A 27,305-nucleotide genomic window follows, 5' to 3' on the forward strand; every position below is an offset into this window, starting at 1 on the left:
AACGAAATAACTGGTTCTGGGAAGCTCATGCCCACCGGTATTCACCCTCACCACCGCTCTGGCCCCTAAACAGTCTCAGATCAGCCTTGGGAGGTAGACATCTACCCAAAGGGACCGGCTTAAGCATCCTTTCAGCCACACCTCTTACACCCCACTGTGCAACCCAAGCAAGGTAACTGCCTCCTTCTGCCCTCACCAGCTTGGCTGTATCTGTTCTCCAGCAGAAAGAAATCCACTCAGATTCCAAAGACTCAGTGTTGCCATCTTTCAGGGATAAATGAACAGCCCCTTCTTCTCTAAGACATACTTCTAGCGCTGCCCCACAGGCACAACTCACAAAATGCCAACCCTCAAATCCCCCAAACACACCCTTTTTGCAAAGAACCTTAAAAATCCACTGTTTTGAACGAATAGGGCACAGGGTCCTATACAGGCCTTTGAAAGGCAGCTGCTCTATTTACGTGGAGAGATTTCAAGTTTACGGGGTCCTTTCCCTGCCTCTCATTGTAGCTTCGGAACAACCCGCAGAGACAGGCAGGGAAATCTCAAGCCTAAGAGGTTTGCACCAGTCCTAGAGCTAGTAGAGGGTGTGGGCAGCACTTGGGTGACAGAACTTAGGTGACAGGGGCCTCAGAAGAGCTGCTTGTCTAGTTGACATCACAGATGAGCATCAGGTTATCTGCCCTGAGAGAGCCTATGGTCTGGGCTCCTGAAAAACTGTAGCATTAGTGGGAGCCTGGATGGGGCAGGAGGAGAGGAAAGGAAGGGGTGATATTAACTCTAACCTGACCCTTCTTTTTAATCTCTGGCTTCCTTCACTTCCGTTTTCTCCCCACTCACCTTAGCTAATGCAGAAGAATGGAAGTGCTGAGCCTGGAGACAGGTAGCCCCAGCCAGTCGGCCTGATGTGAGCCCGACCTCTCGTCATTCATAAAGTAATGATAAGGTCTATCAGATATGGAGAAAGTCACTAAAGGGCAAAAAAGGTCAGTGGTATTCTGGGCAGGGGGGAAGGGCAGAGTACGAGACTTTCACTTTCATTTTATGCCCCTTTGTATTATTGGAAGTATTTTGATTTATGCATATCATTACTTTGGTAATGTTATTTTTTAATTTTTATTGGGGCTAATGATGCTCTTTAGAATCGCTGTCATGATGACTTATGTAAAGTGTCTGGCATGGCATGTAGTCTGGTATGGAGTTGATGCTTCCCGAACAGTAGTTTATTTTTAGCGATAATAAATTAACTGAATTAATTTGCTCAAAACTGAGCAAATGGACTTCAAATCGAGAAACTCGGAGTCTGATGCAGACTCTGCTCTCAGCTCACTGTATGCCCTTGAGTAAGTCAAATCCTCCTCTGAGCCTTGGTTTCCACATCTGTAAAATTACAAGATACAGGCCAGTTGATTTGGAAAACTGGGGGAAGGACAGAGCAGAGCTCACCCCCAAAAGTGACTGAGGCACCTTCTAAAATTCAGCCACAGGCTTTGCAAGGAGGTCTCTCAAGCTTGAGTTCATCAGGCAGAAACCCTTCCTAAAAGCTGTCAAAAGCTGTCAAAGTTGAAAGGCGGAAAGGGCCAGAGACAGTGGAACAAGTTCTAAAATAATACAGGAATTAAATTAGGAAACAAAAATGTGTGAACACTGTGAGGTCATCAACTTGGGGCAGGGCAGGGGGAGGTGGGAAAAGACAGTTTAGGCTGTTCCTTGGGTGTAGTTGGCCTCATGATTATTTCCTGACAAAAGAGATGCCCTTGGTTGGCAGAGGGGATGAAATTCAAGGCCAGAGCCCCCTGGCCCGGCCAGAGCCAGCCCCAGTCCAATCTCCTAGGCTGAGAGTTCTGTGCGGGGCACAGGGCTGGCCTTGGTGAGACTAGACCCTCTCCTTAGCACAAGCAGAAGCAGAGCCGCCCAGTAGAACTGGATGGAGGAACCTCTTAAGTTTCTCCCAGCATTAACTGAATCACCACAACAGAAGCGGAGAGACTGGGTCATGGAGGGTGCAGATGCTCAGACACTAAAACTTCAGCAGCTGGGTTGGGGAGACCTGTTCTGGGGCAGCCCAGCTCCTGAGAATCCAATAGAGGCATGTTCCTGGAACACACACTGATTCATTTCCCACCCTGCTCAGAATCAGAGATTTTTCCTTATAGTCTCCTTCGCCAGTGCTGGGCCTTTGAGGATGGGAGGCAGGTGGTCTGGTGGGTAGGAAGGTTGAGACTCCTTTTGCCCTGTGGTCTTCTTCCTATTTAAAGCAGCACCGCCTGTCGTAGCAGCCTCTTGCCAATATTTGCAGGCAGGAAGATTTCCTGACATTGCAAGGGGGGTGTTCAGAGCAGATGGGAGGCCCTTTCTTAAGGCCATCAGGCAGAGCAGAAATTGGTTTCACCCGCTCCCCAGGAGGAATCTTCAGACCCCACTCTGGAGGTCAGAAGAAAACGTGTAATTTTTTTTTTGTATCTCTGAATTATCTGGCCTCGCCTGTTACAATGACATCTCCCCCCAAAGCCCGTGTTGTCTCTGCCTGAAGGGAAAGTAGTGTTTTCAATTCTCGTGGGATCTGAAATAACGGTTCCAAAGTATGCCAACACCTGGAAGACCCTTCCCTTTTTCATGAGGCCTAGCGATCTAAGGGAGGGAGAAGAGGGAGGAGGAAGGAGGTGCCTGGTAGAGAGGCTTCGGCAGGTAGCAGCAACTCTGCCTGATTTCCAGAGAGCAAAACCAAATAAATAAAAACTGCTCCAATCATCATACTTTGATAAACCTATATTCTTCGAACTTGAGTGTTTTTAGAGAAACGCCTTCTGTTGTACGTTAGAAGTCACTTTCAAAGGCAGTTCTGAACGTCTGTCCACTTGTTAAAATGCTTTCCGCGCTTGCTTTTCCGCACGGTTCTTTTCTGTGCCCGTTTGTATCTCTAGTAAGCAGCATTGTTTACTACCCTTGGGTCCGTGCCCCTGGGACTGAACTGAAATAGAACAGGAGCGCCGAGGTTGAGTGCTGGAAAATACTCCGGGTTTCCCAGGCCCCCGAGGGGTTCCCGGGGCAGCCGAGCGGGCCGCGCGGGGAGAGCCCACCGGTGCGTGTGCGCCCTGCGAAGCGCAAGTTTGCGAGAGTTGTTCCAGACGCCCTTAGTTCTGGGCAAGGATGCCGAGATGAGTGGCCACAGGAAGAAGGCACACGGGGACGGGAAATACCACTAAGGTCTGGGACTAGAGGTGTGACTTAAGGGCCGAACAGCCCAATATTGCCAGGATCGTAAAAAGAGACTGCGGCGCGGGAAACGTTCTGAGCTGTCTTTTAGGCTCGAAGTCTCAACTCTCATCCCTGTGCAATAAATTCTCATGAATAAATTCTCGTTCTTCCGTGTAGCCCCTCAGCCTTCGCTGTCAAAACGAGTATCCTAAACAAGAAGAGGATTACCACCCCTCCTTTCCTGCAGTTGCCTAATATTTGTCCCCATTTCGTTTTCAGCCGAGTGCTTTGTGACAATGGGGGATGTAAGCGCGTGCGCCGAGAAATAAAGCGCCTCTGTACCCCTAGCTATAAAGAAAGTCTTTCCGTCCCCTCCGACCCCAAACGCGCCCCTCCGTGGGGCCTCTCCCAAATTCCACCTCTCGCAAAACGGAGTGGAATTCGCTATCAGAAAGCAGAAACCCGCGTCGGAGACACAACGCGGAGCGCCTTCAGCGTCTGGGGGAAATTTTTCCGGTTTAGCCCAGCCTGCGTCTCCACACCCACCCCAATTTAATGTCAGGGCAGGATCTGCTGGAGAGTTTGCCGGTAAGAATGTTATTAAACGCGCGAGCCAGACCCGGGCTGTGCGTTTCCCAAGTGAGATTTCCAGCCCCAGGGCCCCGGCCCGAACTGTCCTTCCCACAGGTTCCTGTGAAAGACAAGCCCCCTGTCCCCAGTCTCCGAAATTTCCTCCAACAGGCTGCAAAGATTGCTCCAATTGTCCTTCTTAGCTCCGCTCCCTCATCCAGTTAGGTTGTTTAAAAATACAGAGATTCTGTTTGCTCGCAAGAACACAGTGATTTCCCTCAAGCAACTCTTGCAAGAGCTTTAAGCAGCCTCTGGGTTGCAGCGAGTCCAAGCGTCGGAGGAGTTTTCCGAATTCCAAGATGTAGTAAGGTGAATTTTGGTACAGGGAAAAGTGCGGGGTGCTGGAGTGCAGGGTGGGAGTGGGCGCCGAGGAAGCCGCCTGGAGGCTTTTTGTCTTTTAAAGTTAGACTTGCACGGAGGTGCCAGCACAAACGGCACCGCTTCGTGGTTTCCGAATTTAGAGAATCGTGCTGAGTTTGGGCCCATCCCTGAAGTCAGGGGCCCCACTCAGCGTACTATTACCAGTTCCCCAAGAGCAAGCAGAAGCGCGGGCGCAGCTCGCTGGGCACTGCCAGGGACTTTGTCCGCTGCTCCCGGCTCTTCTGCCCTCTCCCTTCTCGTGCCAAGCCCAGAACCATCCTCATCGCTGCCAGGATTTTGCACGGGGTATAGGAGGGCTGAATGCCTAGGTTGCGGAATCTCCCAACAGGTAGTTTCACCCGGGAGCTGGCAAGGCTTAAATATCAAAGGCTGGGCCGCTCAGCCTGCGTTAAGCGGGAGCCCAGACGCAGTCGCACAGGGAGCCGGGGAAGGAAAGTCGCGTTCTGGGAGTCATCTTAAATAACCCTGTTTTCTCTCCAATCTCCAGCTTCTTTCGAAATAGCGCGAGCTGGGCCGTTTGGAATGGCACTCGATGAGCCTAAATAAACCGCTTCAGGCTGTAAATTCACATCCGATTTGAATTCTCCCTCCCCCCCAGCAGTTACTACAGAACCCAGCTCGGCTTTAGACCCATAGGTATTTATTTGGGAATTGGGAGATTCCCCTTCGAAACGCCCTAGGCTCCAGAGCAAAAGAGGAAAAGGCCGTGTTGCACTTGGATGATATTATTGAATTATGCCTTTCCCTGGTGCGCAGTGAGGAAAAGCAGAATGCCAGGCGGTATGTGGAATGGGCGGCGGCGGCCTTGCGCTCCAGAGAGCGCACTACACTTCCTTCCCAGGGCGCAGGGAGAAGTTGGGTTGGGCCACTGCGTCCTGCCTCCAGCAAGGATGCGCAGGCCGGAACGTCGCAGAAGCCTGATCCTGGCTGCGTGGCCCCGTCCCCTTCAGGGACACTCTCCCAAATGTCCCCGCCAGAGGCCGTGGGCGCACGTGGTGCACGGAGACCCGGCGCGCGACTCGAAACTGAGCGCGTCACCCCGAAAGATCCCTGGCGCGCGCAAGGCCCTCGCCGGGTGGCAGAAGGTGGGCGACCGAGCCTTTGAGCCGGCGGATCTAATTCCCGCTTTGGCAGACAAGCCTTTCCCGCTGCTGCTCTGTGCTGTCGTGGGGTAGTGTTTTCCGCACCAACACTCACCGCGGAACCCCGGCTCTGCCTGCTCTGTCCCCTAGAGAAACGCCCTCAAACTCCCCAGGGTCACTGGCCCCTAGAAACCTCAGGGGCCGTGGGCGGACCTGATCCGGGAGACTTGGATAGTTAACCGCCTCAGGACCTGGCCTCCCAATGACACCCAGCCAGCTCGCCCACGCCTACCCTAGCTCAGCTTGCACGCCCTGCGCCTCCTCCGCTAACCGTGCTACCTAAACTTTCCAAAGTTTTCTAGCGCGTGGCCACCTCTAGTTCGCCTCGTCTGGCGCTGGCAAGAGGAGGAAAAGAACCCCCCCCCCGCCCCCGCCCCTTCCACCTCTCTTTCCCTCCTCTCCCTCCCACCTTCGGCCTCCCCTGTGAGTCCAAACCTTGCGAGTGGGAGCGCGCGGTGGTGGAGCCCCCGAAGGCACCGACTCTGCAGGGGACGGAGTTCGTTCCGCATCCTCCACTCTGCGCCTCGGCCGTTCCGCCCCCTCCTCCCCCACCTCGTTTGCGGCGCAGGGACCTGTGGGCTTGTAGTTTAGTTTTGTGCAAATTTAGGGGGTTTTTTTAAGATTTTTTTTTTTTCTTTGAGATTATATCCTGCTGGAGCCTCAAGAGTCCGCCTGCCTTCCAGTTTCCCGGCGCTGGGCTAGGGAGACGCATCCTTCGCGCCGGGCGGGTTGTTTCCTGAGTGAGGCCAGGGGTCCCCAGGCCGCGATTTCTCCGCCTGGGCTTCGTCTCCCAAGGAGACCCTCCGTCCTGGTGTGGGGCAAATTCGTGCTGGAGCTCAGCCTCAAGGCAAGCCTCCTGTGCCTCCCCCCGGCCCTCGCCCCCAAGCCCCGCCAGAGCTGCGGATGCAGCCAGTGCGGGGGATATTTTTATACCTGTTTAGGAGACAAGAGTAGGGGGGAGACCCCGTTCTAACACCTTCCTGGGGGCTTCCTACACACGGAAAATTCGAGGTAGAGAGGTTCCCTCCCTCCAGGTCCTGCAGCAACGGGTGCCCCGCCGAGAGACACCCACAGGAAGGGCCCCGAGTTGGTTGGTTTGTGGCCTATTATGTTTTTATTTTGTCTAGGATTAGCGGAGTTGGAGATTTTTGCGGCCAGCCTTACTACCCCGGGGCTTTAACTCTCAAACCAAGTCAACGGGAACGTTCCGGGGAAACTGGATCTCTGGGTGCGCCGCACCGAGTGCGGGGAAGTGAAACGAAATCCGCTGCGGACCCGCGCGGGGTGGACTCCCCGGCCTGGGGTCGCCCGGTGTTTCTGAATCCCACCGGCATAGGATGGGGGATCGTACTTGACCCCGCCAGGGTCGGGGGCCAGCCCTCTGCCTTGATCCTTCCACGTGCCGGATGCGCTCCCCTCGTCGGTCGCTGACGACGCCTGCCCTGCGCGACGTCCGTAGGGGCTAATGGGTTCAGCCCGGCTGCGCCAGCGTCCCCGGCAACAGAATCAAGTTTGCCTGACGCTCAAGGTTAGGAGGATGTCTATTACCTCGTGTGCCCGCGGATGTGAAACGTCTACCCAAAGCAAAGGTGGCTACAAATGCCTCCCCGCGAGAGCTGCCGAGACCTGCCCCCACCGTGTCCTCCCTTTGACCTCCCTGAGCTTGGGAACACGTGCGCCACTCGCCCGGTGCTCCATCAGGCCGCGCCTCGCGCAGGCCCCACTAGGGCTGGGCCGCCTGGGACCGAGGTCCCCCCTTCTCGCCACATCGCCCCACCCCCCTCCACCACCCCCCGCCGGTCCCTGCATGCCCTGGTCCACGTTGCCACCAACGCTGTGTCGGAAAAAACCCAGCGGAGGGCAGCCTGGGAAGGCGGGAGGTATCCCCCGCCCGTTCAAATGGCCCCCCGGCAATAACAGAAAAACCACGAGGCGCCACTGTCTGCGAGATGCCTGTGGCGGCTTTTTAAAAGGCGTGGCGAGTGGGGTGAGGGGGGGAAGCGAGAGAAGAAAAATTAACGTAGAGGAGGAGGGCAGCGGCTAAAGTTGTGAGTGTAAGCAGCCCTGCTACTTAACTCCTCACCCTGCCACCCCCAAGTCTGAGCAGCTGACGAAATCGTCAGTCTCGTAAGTCCCAAACTCCTCGAGGGCGGGATGAAGGAGAAGCACCTTAACCCCCCAGAGCCAGCGATACCCAGGCACACTTCGGAGGGCAGAAGCATCCACTGTGGTCTGTGTTTACTTTGAGTATAAAGGATCCATTCACAAAGGAGCCCCCCACTTCCCTTTGCCATCCCTACCCCGCCTACCCTTCTAGAGTCCTAGGGTTGTATTTATTTTTAATCTCCAGCACCCTAGATTTCATTGGGAGTGTTTAAGGCAGGAGAGGAGAGGAGAAAGACAAGATTAAGAAAAGGGCTGGCTGTGCTTCGGGTGGGAGGATTAGAGAGAAATTGAAAACCCAACAGAGATGAATTTGGGGGTGTTTTAAAATTTCATTTCCTACAGAAGCTGCTGTAGACCAAAAGCTAGTTAAATTGCTAGGAGCACAGGAAGCAGGGAGTCTCTGTGGAAACAAAGAAGTGAAAGGCTTGCGGTACACCCCTTTCCCCTACCTCTCCTCAAATGAATAGAAAGCAACTCCGCACTCAGCGTAGTGACACTGGCACCTCGGCTCCCTGAGTGTGCAGGATGGTCATTTCCTTTCAGGAAGGCCAAGGAGGGGGTGGGGAGTGACCCAGGACAGGCTCCCAGAGCCGGTGGGCTGTGCTGTTTATCTTCTGGGATGGAGCCTGGGAAAAGCCCGGGTGTAGCTCTGAGGGAGCCGGCAGTGCCTTGGCAGAGTCAGGGGAGGGATGACCGAGCCAACCCTCTTCCTTCAAAGCCCCTCTTCTGATTATTTAAGGCTTCAAGTTCATATTTCGAATCTTGATGCTTAGGTTTAAAAAAAGTAGAACATCTACCAATGTGTTTGGAGTTATTTATGTATGTTCCCCATTACTTTTGTTTGCAGGATTTTCTTCTCCTTTTTGTCTTTCCTCCTCCCCCCTGCAGTGTTGGCAAACCCCTAGGAAGGGGTTGAGTGGGGAGGGTGAAATTGACCAGTTCATTCCTGTTAATCAGGCACAAAAAAACAGCATAAACACTGACTCTCCATTCTTAATATGATCCTTTAGAAAAAAGAAAAAAGAAAACGGTCACTTAGGCAGGAACTGGTTAGGACTGAGAAATTACTAATACTGGTAAACTAGCTAATCCTGTTTCTTTAAGAAAAATCCGTAAAGCTCTTCCATCAGCCCAGTGTCTGGGAAAGAAGCAAACTAACTGCTTGGAACAAAAGAGACAAAGAGGCCAAACAACAAAACAAACAAACAACTCCCCCTGCCCCCTCCACCCCCACCCCCCCAGACAACAATAGACGAGACACAGCAAGTGCAGTTATTGCCTCGCCTGGCTGCCGCTGTCCCACTGCCAAGTCTCCCGCATTTGACTAGAGACTTTCCCTCTCACCCCACTCGCCCCCTGTCACTCCCCTCCCTCAGCCCTTTCTGTCTTTCTCTCTGTGGCCCTCTATGGGGTCTGGCTATGTGTGTGTGTGTGTTTTGTCCCTGTCTGTCTCTGTGCTGCTTTTGCTTTCACTTGATGTTGCTCTGTCTCAGACCTTCATAGTCTCTCTCTCTCTCTCCCTCTCCCCGCCCCACTCCCCCGTTTAAAGGCTCTCAGCATATTAGCATACTCTGCCCTTTCTATATTTACTTGCTGGGCCTTTTCTGTGGCATCTCCGAACGGCCTCCTCGGCACTTGTTCCTCTGGGTTGTCGCGGTGGCCTATTTTGTATTTTGTTGGTGGTGCTCTTTGCCGGGAGAACCCCAAGGTCCATTTGCACTTTGGTTTCTAACCGCTCCTGCTGTTCAGGTCTTTGCTCTTTTTCTGTAAGGCTTCAGGCTCACTTGGTCCCCCCTGTCCCCGGCAGCCCTTTCTCCGCTTCGTGGCCGCTGCTCGGGGGCCTCTCGTGCCTGCCTGCCTGCCTTTGCTTTCTCTCGCTGTCTTCAGCAGCCAGTATCATCCCCCCCCACCCTGTGCCCTCCACCATCCAGCCTCTTCCTTCCTCTTCCCTCCTCTCCACCAAACTTTAATACAATACTCTAAACATCGTTGCCGGGCGATTGTTTTTCTTTGTAAAGTGATTATAAACCCTTGGAAAGTAGGGAGTGGAGAAAGAAAGGGAAGGATCGATCAACAAAACCTGCAGACAGCAGAGGCTGAAGCATGGAACAGGCGTCCCTGCCAACAGCCCCATCCCTTTCACACTTTCTTTCCCTAATAAACCCTTTTGTGATAGCATCTCCTCCTGAAGCATCTGTGTCTGCTCCAGGGAGCCATGGGGTGGGGACTCGGGGAGAAACTGGTCACAGCTCTCCTCCCCTGGGCAGCAGGTGGCCAGTGGGAAGGGAGGTGCAGCCTCATCACTGCATTCCCACCCCCAGCCCTTCTCCACTTCCTCTCAGGAAAAAGCAAAACAAAACCAAAAAAACCAAAAACGTAGGGGCCCCTGGAAAGTGGGGCAAGGTCTTCAATGCCCCTTTAAGAGAAGTATGGAATGGCTGCTTGAAAAGAAGGCTTCTCCAAGGATGGCTATTTTGAAAGCAAAGGGAGGATTTCAGCCATCAGCAGGTCGTGGGTTAAAGAGGCTGAACTGTTTATCTAAAGGAGATCTGAGAATTCCCACAGTTGGTGGTACAGGGTGGCAAACAGTGGCATTCTCCTCCCCCCAACAATAAAAGAAAACAAACCATGCCCAGTAGGCAACAGAACCAGGACAAATGGTCTTCCTCGGCCTCCGCCCTTCCTCTTTTCCTCCTTTCTTCAATAACACACAGCAAAGTCTGATGAAAACAACATTGGAGGCGACTCTGAAGAGAGGAAAACCAACTAGCCTGAGAAGATTACAAAGAACAGAAAAATATAAAACAGAGGAAATTCACCCTCATTGTTCGGTGACAAGGGCAGTATTAAGAAACGCCGGCGTGATAAAACACGCATGCACGTGCATGTATACAGGTGTATATGTATGTAGATTTAGTTCATGGAGACAAGAGGAAGAGGGAGGAATTTGGAAATCTGACAAACCTGGTTTGAACATAACCTGGCCACTCATTAGCTAGGCAAGGTAGGCACTCATTACCTACCTCACAGTGGTATTTCTAAAGATTCAGTGGAATTGCATGTATGAAAAAGCCAAGAGCCATGTCTGGCAAGCAGTCTGTACTCAATAAATGAATCCTCCCTAACTCCTTTCCTCCCTCCCTCCCTCCCTTCCTTCTCAGTCCACTGGCTTCCTCCCTGAGCTTTCTAAGGTGCGAGCAAAGGGGGAAATCATCCACATTGCCCCAATTTTCCGACCCTAATGGAAACCTGACTGCTCTCTGAGTCCCAGTATTGGAGCAGGGCAGACCACAGCATAGCCCACTCATAGTCTATGCCCAAATACCACCTGGGCTAATTTGTCCTTGGATGGCATTATTTGGCTCCAGTATTGCAGTCCCTCCCCTAGAGTTCTTTCTTTTCAATGGTTAACAGGGAGAGAACCCTTATCCAAAATCCAACCCATTTACGTGTTTTTATTAGAGACCATGTGCCCACAGAGCCTCTGTTTGGGGGCACATACTAAAAATCACACCCTGGCCAAAAAACCTAAGAAGTGAGAAGCAGACAAGCATAGGTTCTAATGAACTGTGATCCTGACCCAGAACTTCTCACTTGGGAAAGCTGTTTTCTTGATATGTTGACCTTGTCGAAATGACTGATTTTTTTCCCCTCCAGAGGACCCACTCTCTAGCTAAGCTGTTTCTCGGGCAGTGTCTTGGGAGAAAACTTCAGGGCATCTGGAAGAATTCACTGGCGGAGGCACCTGTCCTGACCCTCCACCAGGGACGGTTGCTAGGTTGCCTTCTCTTCCTTTCTATTTCCCCAAAGCTGGGCCAGGGTGTGACAGCAGCGGGCAAGCCTGTGAGCCATGCATGGCTGGGGCCCCAACTTCAGTTGGTGAGAGAGTGAACGTGTGAAAAACGTTCCCACCTTGGACTTCCTTTTTCCGCGCGTCTTATTGTCTGTTCTACAGTTACTCCATTTCCACGTTTCACTGGCTTCCTGTACATTTTCCTGTCTCATCTCAGCCTTCACAGCCATTGAGAGGCACTGATTCGGGGCATATTCTGTGAGGGTGGGCAGTCCCTCAAGGTCCCTCTCCAACACTTTCCATCATTTCTTCTCTCTCCTTCCCTGTTTTCATCACAAGGCCCCTGCTACTTATGACCAGGATGTGGAAACCTGTTGTGTCTGTCTTTCTCCGTCTTCAGGCATCCCAATTTCCATGTGGGGCCTTTCTGCGAACTACAAATAGAACCATCTGTCCTTCCTGGAAACACCTCTTCCCGCTGCACATCTCAACCCCCATGCACCAGGCACCCTTGGACAGTGAACAACCTGTACAACCAAACACGAGTGCTCTGAATTCCCCTCTTTGAAAGGTTTGAGTATTGCGGGCACATAGTCAACGTAGGGATGTTCCCCTAAAACGGAAAAGACCACGAAGTATGATGCCAGGAGCCTAGCAGCCTCTGAAGCCTTCCAGAGCCTTGTCTTTTATTCTTCTTGGGCTCTTGTCCAGGAAGAAGCCTGAGATGATGTTTCCTTATTTTGTCTTTGACCTACATACTTCATCTGCTAAGGCTTCATTGCCGTACCAGCGGCAGGAAGGCATTTGTTACTGCAACGGGTACAATGAGTATTAATGTCTAAATAAGCAAACCCCTAAACACTGATGAGTCCTCTGTTCCTTGCTTGACTTTGCTTCGCTTCCAGTGGGCCAGCTTTTATACTAAAACAGTTACTCACTTTGGGACCACCTGAGAGGCTTAAGTTGGCACTACTGCCTACACAGTTAAGGTCTGGAAAAATTGCCAGGTGTAAATACTACCACCAGATTAATAGATTCCAAACAACATCATTCTGGGTTGGCAAGGTAATTTGCATTCTTTGCAAGGAAAAGGTTTGAAGAGCAGTCAGTTTCCTGTTTAAGAGAAAGGTTTGCTCCTAATTGCCAAGTTACAGCAGTTCTGTACTGACCCCATTCTGTAGAACAAAAAACTTCCCAATTTAGGAATCTTTGGAAAAACACTTTATCCTCGGAGGTGGCTCGCAACCCTGGCTGCATTAGAATCACCTGGGGAGCTTTAAAAAATTACCAGTGCCTGGTCTCTCCTCGATCCAATTAAATCCAGATCTCAAGGGCTGTGCTGTGGGCATCGGTATTTTTTCAAAGCTCCCTTGGGTGACGCTAATGTTTAGCCAAGGTTGAGAAGCACTAATTTATATGTTGAGAGAACAGTGCATCATGGTGAACAATGCTCATTTCTTTAATAAGTATGTAAAGAACTCCTACTATAAGGGATGATTTGCTGAGGACAACAAGATGAAGCTGATGGACACTGCTCCATGCATGTAGGATTTAGTGGGCAAATGCTAATGCGCAGGTGTCTGAGCAGAACCTCTGTGAAGCGTGATCAACTTGGCTCCTGCAAAGAGCATGAGACAGGAAATTAGAGCCCCCAGTTCCAATTCAGGTTCTAACACGAACCAGGCAAGTGACCTTGGACAAGTCTCTTTACCTCTTTGGGTCTCAGTCCTATCATCTGTAAAAGGAAGAAGCTGAAAGCAAACTCTATAATTTGTACTAGTGTCCTCCGGCCTCACAGTGTGTTGCTAAATTATCAGACACCCATAAGTGGAGCCAGGCAGTTACCAAACTCTTTTGGAGGCTGGCTTATTTCACTCACGCATACTACTGACAACTGCCCTTCTGATGTTCCACCGAATCCCCTTCCAAAAACCCTAAGTATCAGAGTGTTAATTTTTAAATAATACTGGGCTCCCTTAATTCTCTCCCCTGGTCTCTTACAAATTAGCAGATGAAGGGAATGGAGTGGTGGTAATGTCTAGGAGCAGTGGGTAATGACTAACAGAAGTTTATCCAGTTGGATAAATGTCTAGTGGATTGCTGCTGGGGTCAGTGTTAGTTTCTGGTCTTAATTAACATCTTCATTAATAGTGTGGGAGAGGGAATAAACAATAGCTAATGATATTTGCAGATGGTAGTAAATTCAGAGGTGTTGCTACTACCAGTGAGAGCAACAAGAGCCATGGGGATATCAGAGATGTGAACAAGAAGTGATTATAATGATGTTTGTTCTGGAAAAGGCAGAATGAAACCTTTGGTGGGGGGAAATGACACAGGAGGCTGGGAAATGCTAAAAGAAACAACCATTGCTATGATTTGTAACTTGGGCAGGCAATTGGCAAACAAGGCAGCTAATGGCCTTACAACTTCGATAGCCTGTAGTGGGATGCTTGTCCTGAACAACAGTAATAATCATTAACAACAATAATAACAGTAATAATATCCAACACTTATGGAGTGCTGACAGTATGCCAGATAAGGTTCTAAGGGATTTACATGGAAGCAATTTTTATCCCTAAAATCATGGTGCAGCTCTCTCAGGCTCTCTAAAGATTCTGACTGCAGCCTTGCTATGGTTCTTGGATTTCTAGGTGTGAGCAGACTTATGAGTTCAAGGGAAAAGGAGGAGTATAAAGAGAAGTGGGCATTTAAAGTGTGCTCTGTGCTCTTTCCTCAGGCTGCAGAGCAAAATCTTTCACCTTTAATTTTTCCTGTCCCCAACCTGCCTATTATCCTTTTCTTTCATTAGGGAATTGCTGGATAAATGTGGTTGATGAGGTAGGTAGAAAAATCTTGCAAAAGCAAAGGGTGAAAGGGAGGGAGGGAGGGAGGAGAGAAGAAGGAAGGAAGGAGAGAGGAAGAAAACTAAAATGTATTGCCTCCCTTCCAGAAGTCCTGCAGTAGCAGAAGGTGCAGAGCTAGGTACATTTCACAGGCTCTCTTGTTTAACCTTCACACATCTAATTCTCACAGTGGTTTTCTCGCATAGTTTTCAGCCCTCACTTCCATTAACGAAAGAAAAGACTCAGAGAGGTTGGGTCACTGGCTTTGAACACACAGCTGATAAGTTGAGTGAGGTTCACACTCCGGTTGGTTTACTCCTAAATGCATGTCCTTTTCAACCATGAGTACAGATTTTTCCTTTCTTTCACTTTAGCCCTGCCCAGCTAATGACAACATACAGCCACACATAGAGAGCCAGAAGGTAGAGATATTAAAAGGGGAATAAACACTGAAGAGCAGAGGGTTAAAGGGAAAGTAGCCAGCACACACATCCACTGCCCAATTCAATCTGATTGAATTATTTATAATTATATTTTGAAATTAGGAAAAATGGAATTTGCAAACAAGAAAGGCTTCAAGACAATGGAACCCATAATAACGTGGATTTGACCTTGAGGGAATTTGGCAGACAGTATTAGTGTCTGAGACGAAAGCAAACTGAAAAGAAAAACATTTGAATGCTATAAAAGCCAAGATTCTTCTTGGCAAATGTGGAAGCCCAGGGCCAGAAGGATGCCAAAGGTCTTCAAAATTATATCAGAGGAGCTTCAGGAAGCTGGAAACATGTGGCCTGGGCATGCAGCTGCCCCCTGGGGCCCACCACAAACCTCACTATGCAATGGGGCTCCAAATGCCAACTTAGTGTTAGCGCCAGGAACTGAACTTTTAAAAATGATGAGATATACATTTCAGAGTCGATGCATAAAAGGTATAGTTCAAAGAATAAATATAAACAACAATGTAAACGTGACCCAAGTCAAGAAAGACAACATTGCCTGGACCTCAGAAGTCTCCTCCCTATCGTCTCCCTCTCCTGAGAGGTAACCAATATCCTGATGTTTCTTATGATCATTTCCTTGCTTTTAATTTTTTAATTTTAGTTTCAATGCTTATGTGGGCCTTTTTTTTTTTTTTTTTTTTTTTTTTTTTTTGCGGTACGCGGGCCTCTCACTGCTGTGGCCTCTCCCGTTGCGGAGCACAGGCTCCGGACGCGCAGGCTCAGTGGCCATGGCTCACGGGCCCAGCCGCTCCACGGCATGTGGGATCTTCCCGGACCGGGGCACGAACCCGCGTCCCCTGCATTGGCAGGCGGACTCTCAACCACTGCGCCACCAGGGAAGCCCTGTGGGCCTATTTTTGAACTTTATATAAATAAAGTGTATACTCTTTTGTGACTTGCTTCTTTCTTTCAGTCATATGTTGTGGATAAATACACAACAGTGTATTTAACCATTCTACCTTTGTGGGGACTTTTGGTTTGTTTCCAGTTTGGAGCATTCACGAACTGTTCTGATGTGAACTTCCTGTCCACCTCGCCTACTGCACATGTGCAGGACTTTCCCCAAGGAGGGGCCAGAAATCTACCACCCACAGGCTAAGTAGAACCCACTGCTTGTTCTTGTATGGCCTTGGAGCTAAGAAAGGTTTTCACGTTTTCAAATGATTAAGAGGAAAAATCTCATGATATGTAAAAATGATACTACAATCAAATGCAGCGTTCAGAAATACAGTTTTCTTGAAGCACGGCTGGGCTCACTCTTTACATATCTATGGCTGCTTTCCTCTGACATGGACAGAGACGAGCAGGTGAGTCAGAGACTTGTACGGCCCGCAGAGCCTACAATCTGGATTGGCTACAGAGTATTTCGTTTATAATGAAAATTCAGGGCCTCGTTTAAAGAAAAAAAGCTATCGAGAGTTTCAACATGGGGACAGCAGAGCATGCAACCAAGCACAGAACCTTTCTTAGCATGTGGGACTATGCAGATGCATGGGTCCAAGCCCAGGAAGTTGGCGCCCTCTAAAACATCTGGTCCTTTACAGAAAAGGTTTTGTGACCCTGTTCTGAAGCATATGCCTAGAAGGGAAATTACAAGGATCTTAGATAAAATGAGAGGCTGTATGCAAAACAGCTGGCGCAATGCTGGGTCACTTCTAAGAATTACTATGAATCGGAGGTGCCCTTCCCGCTCACCTTCCACCTGGGCTTTCCCACCCCCTTGCTCCAAGTAAGAAGAGTGTCTGTCTGAGTGGATTCAAGGTCCCTTAGCGAAAACTTGTTAAAAAACAAGCAAAACAAAACACCAGAAGAGTACATCAAAAGAACAACAGAAGAGTTCATCAAAACACAACATTAGGGCTTCCCTGGTGGCACAGTGGTTGAGAATCCGCCTGCCGATGCAGGGGTCACGGGTTCGTGCCCCGGTCCAGGAAGATCCCACATGCTGCGGAGCGGCTGGGCCCGTGAGCCATGGCCGCTGGGCCTGTGCGTCTGGAGCCTGTGCTCCACAACGGGAGAGGCCACAACAGTGAGAGGCCCGCGTACCGCAAAAAAAAAAAAAAAGAACTAGAGTAACATGTTCTAGTGAAAATCCAAGAATTTAGAAAATCTTTAAAAAAAAAATGACAACATTAACAAAGAACAAATTTAGAGAACTAACACTACTTGATTTCAAGTGTTATTATAATGCTATAGTAACTAAGACACGGTGTTACTGGCATCAAGAGAGACAAATGGATCAATGAAATAGAATAGAGAGTCCGGAAAATAGACCCATACATATAAGGACAACTGACTTTTGACAAAAGTATAAAGGGAATTCAGTGGAGAAAAAAAATAGTCTTTTCAATAAATGGTACTGACACAATTGTATATCCATATGGGAAAAAATGAATTTCAACCCATACCTTACACAATATACAAAATTTACCTCAAAATGGACCTCAACATAAAGCATAAAACTGTAAAAATTCCAAAAGGAATAAAGAGAAAAATCTTAGTGATTTTGGATTAAGCAAAATGTCTTTGATGAAACTAAAAGCAGTATCCATAATTTTGACTTCCTCACGATTTTAACATTCTAGTCTTCAAAAGACACAGTTAAGAGACTGAAAAGCAAAGCTACGGTCTGGGAGAAAATATTGCAAATCAAATATCTGATAAAGGACTTGTATCTACAATATACAAAAAAACTTTAATAACTCAACAATAAGAAAATAAACAGGGCTTCCCTGGTGGTGCAGTGGTTAAGAATCCACCTGCCAATGCAGGGGACATGGGTTCGAGCCCTGGTCCAGGAAGATCCCACATGCCGTGGAGCAACTAAGCCCGTGTGCCACAACTACTGAACCTGTGCTCTAGAGCCCACGAGCCACAACTCCTGAGGCCCACGCGCCTAGAGCCTGTGCTCCGCAACAAGAGAAGCCACTGCAATGAGAAGCCCGTGCACCACAACAAAGAGTAGCCCCTGCTCGCCACAACTAGAGAAAGCCCACGTGCAGCAACGAAGACCAAACGCAGCCAAAAATAATTAATTGATTAAAAAAGAAAGAAAAGAAACAGCTCAGTTTTTTAAATGGGCTAAAGATTTTGAACACTTTACCAAAGAAGATTTAAGAATGGCTAATACACACATGAAAAGATGTTCAACACAATTTACCATTAGAGAAACAAATGTTCAGATGATAATGGACCACATTACGTACCTATTAGAATGGCTAAGGCAAAAAGACTTGATCATACTAAGTTGGTGAGGATGTGGAGGAACTGGAACTCTCATACGTTGCTGATGGCATTGTAAATGGTACAGCCACTGTGGATAACTGTTTGACAGTTCCTTAAAAAGTTGACCCTTTAGGGGCTTCCCTGGTGGCGCAGTGGTTGAGAGTCCGCCTGCCGATGCAGGGGACGCGGGTTTGTGTCCCGGTCTGGAAAGATCCCACATGCTGCGGAGAGGCTAGGCTCGTGAGCCATGGCCGCTGAGCCTGCGCGTCCGGAGCCTGTGCTCCGCAATGGGAGAGGCCACAACAGTGAGAGGCCCGCGTATGCAAAAAAAAAAAAAAAAGTTGACCCTTTAAAGAGATATCTACCATATGCCCGGAAATTTCATTCCTAGGTATTTACTGAGAGAAATAGAAGTCTATGTCCATACAAAGTCTAGTACACAAATGTACATAGCAGCTTTATTTGTAATAGCCCCAAACTGGAAGCATTCTAATTGCCCATCAACAGGTGATGGATAAATTGTGATATAACATACAATAGAACACCACTCAGTAATAAAAAGAGATGAACTATTGATACACATAACAACATGCATAAATGTCAAAATATACTGAATGACAGAAGTCAGATGAAAAACAATACAAGCTGAATAATTTCATTTACATAAAATTCTAGAACATACAAACCAAGTTATAATGACAGAAGCAGATCAGTTCTTGCAGGGGACGGGAAGCAGGAGAGAGGGGTTACCATGAGGCACAGAAAATCTTTTGGAGGTGATTGAAACGGTTTCTATCTTGAATGAGGTATAGTTTCAGGAGTTTACTCATACAGTAAAACTCAACAAATTGTACACTTCAAATATGTTCAGTTTATTATATGGAAATTATTCCTTAATACAGTTTTTTAAAAAAACTCACAAAATTTTTACAACGTTAAATGAGTGAAATTGCAAGTCACAAAATGGGAAGAGAATCTGCAACAGATAGCAGTGGCAAGAGTCTCATATCCAGAATGTGTAAAGAACTCCTACGAATCAGTAAGGGAAAAAAAAAAAAACAAACCAACAGGAGAGCCCAACAGAAATGGGTAAAATATTCGAACAGACATTTCACAAAAGAGAATATCCAAGTGGCCAATAATGGACTTTCCCAGCGGTCCAGTGGTTAAGACTATGTGCTTTCACTGCAGGGGGCATGGGTTCGATCCCTGGTCGGGGAACTAAGATCCTGCATACTGCGCGGCCAAAAAAAAAAAAAAGGCCAATAAACAGGTGAAAAGCAGCTTAACCTCATTAGTCAACTAGAAAATACAAATTAAAACCACAGTGAGATATTACTATAATCCAGAAATAAAAAAGACCGATTATACAAAGTGTTGGGGAAAATGTAGAACAACTAAATCTCTCCTACACTGCTGGTGGGAGTGTAAATTAGTACAATCACTTTGGAAAATTTATCTAGCATTATCTACTAAAATTGTTCATAGGCTACTTCATAACCCAGAAATTCTTCTAGGTTTATGCCCAAGAGAATGCATACATACATACACTGGAAGACATGTAGAAGAATGCTTCTATTCCCTTTATTTGTACTGGCTCCAAACTGGAAACGACCCAGTGATTGTCAAGTATCCAATAGATAAACCATGTTCTATGCATACAATAGAATTCCATACTGCAATGTGGAAAAACAAAACAACTTTGTTTTTTCCAACATAAGGAAGAACTCTTACATGAAATGTTGAATAAAACCGTTCAGAAGTAAAAGAGTGAATATTATATGCTTCCCTTTATATAAAGTTCAAAAACAGACAATACAATTTTGTATTGTTAGAAATCAGGTTAGTGGTTATCTTTGGGAAGGATGGTGGGAGTAGTAATTGGCAGAGAATGGAGAATGGGATGTGGTTTCTGGATTGCCAGTAATTTTCCATTTCTTAATATGGACCCTGGTGACATGGGTTATTCACCTAGCTATAAACTTATGATGTGCACTTTTCTACATGCCTATTGTAGAGAAGTTTGTGCTTTTCCTTGCTGTATAACATTCCTTCACATGAGTGGACGACAGTTTATTTTTTTAAAGCCAGGAAGAGAGACAGAGGGGGTAGTCACTTAGGTCTCCTCCCTTAGAGATCCAAAGAATGAAGCCAAGGCTGCTGAAGTGCCTCTTTTCTCTTTAGTGACTAAGTCTTGATGGCCTTTAGTGTCACTCTGTAGTTGTGCTAAGGTTGCCCACACTTACGGCTTCCTGTTTGGGAGCTGGGGGACGTAGAATGAGCCCTGCAGGAAAGGAGGAAAGATTTTAAAGTTGGGCAAAAAGCCACTCTATTGCGGGGAGGAGCATGCAGAGGAGAGGAAAAAGTTTGCATAAAATTGGTGGTTAAGAGCCAGACTACGTAAGTTCAAATCCTACCTCTGAAACTTGGAAGCTATTGACCTTGGGTAAGTTATTTACTCTCTCTCTACCCTAATTTTCTCATCTGTAAAGTGGAAACAATATTGTAGCTGTTCTTATAGGACGGTTAAGAAGATTAAATGAGTTAAGGGGCTTAATAAATGCTACAGTGCGTAAATGAACATACGTCAGCTTGAAAAGAAAAACATGACCCTAAGTATTCAGACTTGCAGGCTGCTGCAAAGGAGAGCCCAGGGTGGTTCTAGCTCAGCTGCCAAAGCTCTACAGCCCCCAGAGGCTGCTCCCATCCCCCATCTTCGCTAGATGCCCCTGATTGACTGTATGTAGCGAAAAGCTTTGCACACTTCTCTTTCTTTCTTTTGATAAACAGTTTCCTTCAAGGTTTCCAGAATTCTCAGACCCCCTCTTTGACCTTACAGGGAAGCCTAGCAGGCGTATGAATTTGGAACACCACCACACAAACTCTCTATCTCTGTTCACTCCCCTCCCCCCGCATTCCAGGTCTCTTTCCTCTATGCTAGAAAATTGTTTGGTTTGTTCACACTCTGTCTCCTGGACATAGCAGGTGCTCATTTGTTGCCTATAGAGTTACATCATCTTATTCAGTTGATGAATGACACTGTATATGTGGATGGGTTCTGGGGTGTTCTCAGTTTTTATAATATGGGTAGCATCATTCTATGCCTGTCACTAAACCAGCCCTTTGGAAACTGTGACAACAGTAGTGCCCTTTGTCCCACGTTGAGCCAGGACCCGCTGTAGGGTAGGCAGTCCATAAATGTGTAGGAAGGGGCACTTGCTTAAGATGCTATTATTTTTCGCACATTTCTAGAGGGTGCCGAGGAGTAAACTTGAGATAGAAACTGCGTCCCATAAACTTCAACCCACACCACACCGTCTTTTCAATCCATCTCCCCTAGCATCAGGGAACTAGGGACATCACTCTTGATTTTTCAAGTATAATTGCAAATAAATGCTATACACGAGCCCCAGTGGCACTCAGAGGGGCGCTGGGGTCCGGTCATTGTCACAGACTCTGTTAACCCCTGTTTATCACCTCTCACCACATTGGAAGCACAAGGACAGAGACAAATAATAATCTGATAGTCAGATTCAGGAAATACTTATTGAGAAAGGACTAAATTTCAGACACTTTTCTACATATCCTGATCCTCAAACAACAACCCTGATGCGCGTATTATTTTCTTATGCTGTTTTTGAAGGTGAGGAAACCTTGGCTAAGAATTATTATGTGCCTTGCCCAGAAACACGTAGCTTTTAGGTGGCTAAGTCAGGATTTGAACCCAAAACCCAGGTGCCTCTAAGTCCAACTCTAAATCCTCTATTCCGTTACCTTCAGAACACTCTGGAGAATGAAAATCATCTTGTTACATTGTGTCATGCCTTGTTTTCAACCCAAACTGGTTTACCCAGCTTGATAAGTTCTTTAATCACCACAGTGTATTGAGTGAATCAAGGATATATCCAAAACTCAAATCCCACATTTAAAGGAGGAAGCTCTATCCCATCAATAATATTAAAAGAATGTACCTGGGGTTCTAAAGGCAATTTCAAAAGACCAGTGATAAAAATGCTTTAAGGAATACTTGTGAAGCCTCCCAAGGCAACACCTGTGACGGGGCCACACTCACCTAGATGGTTACACACTTGCCCTGTGCTCTTGCTGCATGTACTGGTCTGCTATCGCCACAGGCTTTGGAATTAGAAAGACTGAGATTAGGAGCACTGTGACCTTCTGTTGGTGACTTAACCTCCCCTTGCCTCAGGCTCTGCATCGTTAAAAGAGCTGAGATAGGGCTTCCCTGGTGGCGCAGTGGTTGAGAGTCCGCCTGCCGATGCAGGGGACATGGGTTCGTGCCCCGGTCTGGGAAGATCCCTCGTGCCGCGGAGCGGCTGGGCCCGTGAGCCATGGCTGCTGAGCCTGCGCGTCCGGAGCCTGTGCTCCGCAACGGGGGAGGCCACAACAGTGAGAGACCCGTGTACCGCAAAAAAAAAAAAAAAAAGTTGATAATATATGTGACATTTAGAGCAGAGAGCAGAGCCATAGTTAGACCTCTCAGTATATGGTAAATATTAGCACTTGTCATGACACTCATTTTAACCTAACATGGAAAACCATCACCCTAAGGGAGACCTTGCTTAACTTAGGTGCTGCCATTGGCCATAGTAGAGGAGAAGATCCAGTTTGTAGATACTCATTTAAAATGCTCCAGAAGAAATGTGCATATCTGGTCCTCAGGGAAAGGGAAACGGGGCACAGAGGGTCTGGGCTCCTTAGTGCTGCTCAGCTAAGGTGATGCTTTGGCCAGAATGAGAGCCATTAAGGCTGCTTCTGATTTATCCCCCGCCCCCTCCACTTTTCCCTTTTGGTATAAATTAGGAGGTTGGGATTAACATATACACACTACTAGATAGAAAATAATCAACAAGGACCTACTGTATAGCACAGGGAACTCTACTCAATACTCTGTAATAACCTGTATGGGATAAGAATCTGAAAAAGAATGGATATATGTATATGTATAACTGAGTCACTTTGCCGTACGCCTGAAACTAACACACCATTGTAAATCAACTATACTCCAATAAAAAATAGAAATTAAAAACAAAAAAGACCGCTTCTGTGAATGAGCCTAGAGCCTGATTGAATATGGACCACTTCTGTGCCTGCCAAGAGAGTAACTGTAGACTCAACGAGTACATAATGCAGGAGCTTCTCAATTATTTACTGTGTTGACTCCATGACGTGGTCTGTGTGTTCTCAGGTCCTTCTCCATTTGGGAACAGAACCTAGAGAGTAGGTGTTCCGTCTGGAGAACAAAGCACTACAAGCAAGTGCAAACTGCATGGGACACTTAATGGCAATCCAACACAGTGGTTACTGACATCAAGTCCCACTTTCTAGGCAAATTTCTAAGAATTGCCCACATAGATATAGAGACCAGGCATTCTTAGATGGTCTACATTTTTATCATTTGTCATAAAGCCCATTTATTAAACCACAGCTAACAATGAATCATTTTTTAAAACTTTTGTACAACTTTCCCAAAATCTTAAATTCATTTAAAAAAGATTCTTGTTGGCACCATGTGTCCTGGTTTAACATTCCGAAAATACAGTCTCTGTACAGATATGGGAGTTTTATATTTTCTAGGACAGTGGTTGTCTGCTAGGGTGTTGGTAGATCATCACGCCTCTATGAGGTAGGTCTGATAAGAATATCATAAAGTTTTTTATTTTACTTTTTAATTAGGTAGTTCCTTTATCAACAGCAGATTGGATGTTATCTCCATAAAGTGATGAGCTTCCTTCACTTGCATTCTGATATTTTGTTTTTAATGAGAGAAAGGAGTCACTGTGAGCACGGCCAGGATTTATGGGCGTATAGGTGTCTGGCTTATGGACATCAAATGTTAATTATGACCTGGAGCAAAAAGGTCGTGGGTGGCTAACCTGGGACATTTCAGTCTGTGAAGGAGGTTGTGGTCAAGGCAGTTCTAGTGAGGTTATCGGACTGGCGCCCAGAACCTCACTTCCCCACACGCTCGGAAATAAACGTGAATACACGTGGTGCTTGTTTAGAGTCTTGTAAAAGAGTCAGCCTCTTTTACAATGTGGGCAATGCTAACATTTAGCTTAGTAGCCCTAAGTAAGTCACTTTACCCCTCTGAAACTTGTTTTCCCGTTTTCATCTACAAGAAGAGCATTTGGCGTAGATCAGGGTTGTAAACTCGGGGAAAGAAGAGGCGAGTTGGTAACCGGTGTAATGGGACAGGGAGTAATCGGGACTGTGGAGACCAAGCCCCATCTAACAGGGGCAGAAGCTGCTCTCCTCCAGCCTGTGTGCAACACTCGTCCCCAAAGTGTCTCCCCTCCCACTTTTTCAAAAGCAGCAGGATATCTGGATTTTCAAGTAAAATATCCCAATTTTAACATGTTGACAGTGAAATCCAACATTCAAAATATGACAGGGCAATACACAGGATGTTGCCAGTTTTGTTTCTTTATCTCTTGTCTAGCAGTCCCAAAGTCTCTTCTAGTTCTAACATTTTAAATTTTGTGTCCTTTCACTAATGTCAATAATGTAAATAAGTGGAAATGTACAAAACAAAATTCTATCCACCTTAAGATTTTAACCATGCAAATAGTTTATGTGTGTGTAAGTAAATACTGGATTGGAATATGTGCAAACAAAACAAATGTATAGGTGATGGGACTGTAGGTGGATGTCCTTTATATTTGTTAATTTTCACTTAAAATATCTCTGCTCTTTTTTTGTTGTTTGTATAACAGAAAAGAAAAAGATAAAAGAAATATTAAGGGCAGCTCAGAATGGTAGCAGACATGAGGAGAAAAAGGGAGAGGGATATTAGGTATGTTCTGGAAACTTCTATTTCTGTCCTGACCTCTGTATTTGCTTGTCAACCATGCTTAAACAATAATTTGTTAAAAAGCAGGCAGTATTAGTTGCACATAGGTAAACTCTTTGTGCCTGAAATTTCCCACTTCACACTGTGCTTTCTCCCTGTCACCCTGTCATTTATAAAAATACGTCCCACCTCATGAAGTATAGTGGTATCAAAAGTTTCCCAACTTTGTTAGTTTGGCTTCTGAATATATTATAGAAGGCTTTTTTTGTTTTTTTTTTTGCTTTTTCTGGGTGGTGGGGTGGGAAGGGTAACTTATTGTCCGTAATTACATTTTCCTTTGCTTTCTATCAACACTGGTTTCATGCTATAAATCCACATCAACTACCCGTAAAGTGAGCAGAAAACCGAACGTTGTTATTTAATGTATTTATCTGAAGGCTTCCAAGATACCTTGGGAAGGTTACTTTCTTATAAACAAATTTAGAGGAGAATATTAGCACAAAGGAATGGAAGGCCTTTTTATCATAAATGCAGAAATTCTTAAAAATCTACCCATCCTTGCAGCGTAGTGTCCAGCCCCGTTACTAAACATGTGATGCATGTTTGTAGAAAGATTGCATTTTTCCTCTACTCCTTGGACTGCATCTAGGCCTTCTTAGTTGGGGAATATATCCACAAAAATGTGGTTATTGATCTTCCTTAGTAGTGGGCAAATTAAAATAATACCACCATGATCTAGATATGTCAAGAAGAATCTTTGACACTGAGGACAGTCAGCCCCAGGATGTGGATGTAGGGGACTTGAGTTTCACTTTCTCATTGAAAATGGCCCACTGAGCAAAAAGCAGGATGGTCCTTTGCCAGCACTGTAGTGAAGGATCAGTAGACTGTCTAGCGCTTTCTTGCATCCTGTTGCCTCACTGATTTCTGGATTGCCAGATGCTTCTGTTTTTTGAAAATGGTTAAAAAAATACCTTAGTGATTCTGTTGTTTCAGAAACCTTACATATGGCACAAAATATCCTGAAAAGTTTTTGAGAAAACACTTGCTTTTTCTTTGCTCAATTTAATCATCATTGCAGCTTAACTTCATTCAAACTTATTGTTTTCTTTTCATGGATATTTTGATGGTTAAAATTCGAAGGTTATATAAAAGTGAGTAAGCAAGTTATGAAGATTTAATTGCTCATAGTTTTTTGTGTCTTTTTTTTTAACCTAAGTCTTAAAAACATATGCCGGCTAAGAAAGGTTGAGAATTTAACCTTGAAATTGAGAATTCATAACAATTGAGATAAAAATGATCTTTTTTTGAAGCTGGGAGATATCCTTGATTTATCACCATTGAATCAGAGAGCAGATTTTTCACACACTGAGTCATAACTAGAGGCTTTTTTTTTTCCCTTGGGTAAACCACCTTAACCTGCCCTTGAAAACCTCTGGTTCATGTACAGAATGAGTCTGAGTCTGTCTCTATTTAGCCTGTGAAATTTACCAAGACCATAGCCTGGGGCTGAGGAGGCTGTGAGCCATACCACCACCTCAGATTTTTGATGACAGTACAGGCCACTTGATATTTATTATGTTAGCAGATGTCATCAGATATATGTGTGCACAGGTGCAGCGTGCAGTTAGTGAAAGAAGGAACACTGCATGTGTATATTTATTTTTGTACCCATACTCTCAATGGTTAGAAAGTGACCTGGTGTGCCTGTCCTGGGCAGTGTGGAGTTTTGACCCCATTGCAAGGGCTTATCTGGTAATCTCTTGAAGTCTTTTCCACAAATATAATTCTGTGTGATGAGCAACTATGTCTCGTGGCAAAGACACTGTTTATTTTCCCAGTCAATGTCTAAAGAAGAGGCATAACGGATTATAGCTAAAGACGGCTGTAACCAATAAAAATAGTCACCAGAGGTTGTTATTTATACTTGGGTATCCCTCTTACACAACAATATTCTAGATATCCATTCTCCTCTCCTCAATAAAACTTGTATGGAGACAGCTCTCAGCTATGGAATGCCAACAAAATGCCAGAAGTTGGCACTTTATACAATAAATGTCCTAATTTAAGCCTCTCTAAATATTTTTAAAATAATTAAGAAATAATTGAAACTATTTCCCAGGGGTAATATTTAATACGAATGTTTACACAGGTTTATATCTTACATAGTTTTAATTCTAAAACGTAATCATTCAATTGTTTTAAAAGATGGTATTGTGTTTTATTTAGTATTGAGTTCTAAATATTCCATGTTTATTACGTACACTAAGTTTGCACAAATGCTAGTACAATAATGGACTAAATAAAATAATTTAATAAATTAGTGTGTACCCTTTAATCATAAAAATAATAGAAATAAAAACACACCTCCTATATTTTTGAGAAATAGAGAAATAAGACAAAATAAAAACCTTTGGGGTAATGACTGAAAATTACTGGTTGAGATGGGGTAGAGGAATTACTTAATTATTACATAAAGCATTGTAATACTGCATGCCTTTTAGAAATATATTGTGATTATTCTCAAAGATAAACACACGCAGATGTTGCTTGTACACTAAAAAATTCTTAATTTGAAAAAAAACAGAGAAACTGCTTTACCAGTTAATTGGCTTT

At 46.1% G+C, this 27,305-nt stretch overlaps 1 protein-coding gene across 4 annotated transcripts in view; it reads right to left on the reverse strand.

The window, feature by feature from the left end:
- The window catches only part of LOC117312625 (uncharacterized), an 88,807-nt gene that overhangs the window by 50,349 nt on the left and 11,153 nt on the right, over positions 1-27,305 (reverse strand). Inside the window, exon 3 of one of the 4 annotated variants that reach the window (XM_073806118.1) lies at positions 17,576-20,162. The exons of the other annotated variants lie outside the window; for them this stretch is intronic. The gene's annotated coding sequence lies outside the window, so the exon portion shown is untranslated. Of the gene's footprint in view, positions 1-17,575; positions 20,163-27,305 lie in introns of those variants that run through there. 4 annotated transcript variants of the gene reach the window in all.

Source organism: Tursiops truncatus, chromosome 6, assembly GCF_011762595.2.
Source record: "Tursiops truncatus isolate mTurTru1 chromosome 6, mTurTru1.mat.Y, whole genome shotgun sequence".
In the NCBI taxonomy this organism is placed as follows: Eukaryota; Metazoa; Chordata; class Mammalia; order Artiodactyla; family Delphinidae; genus Tursiops; species Tursiops truncatus.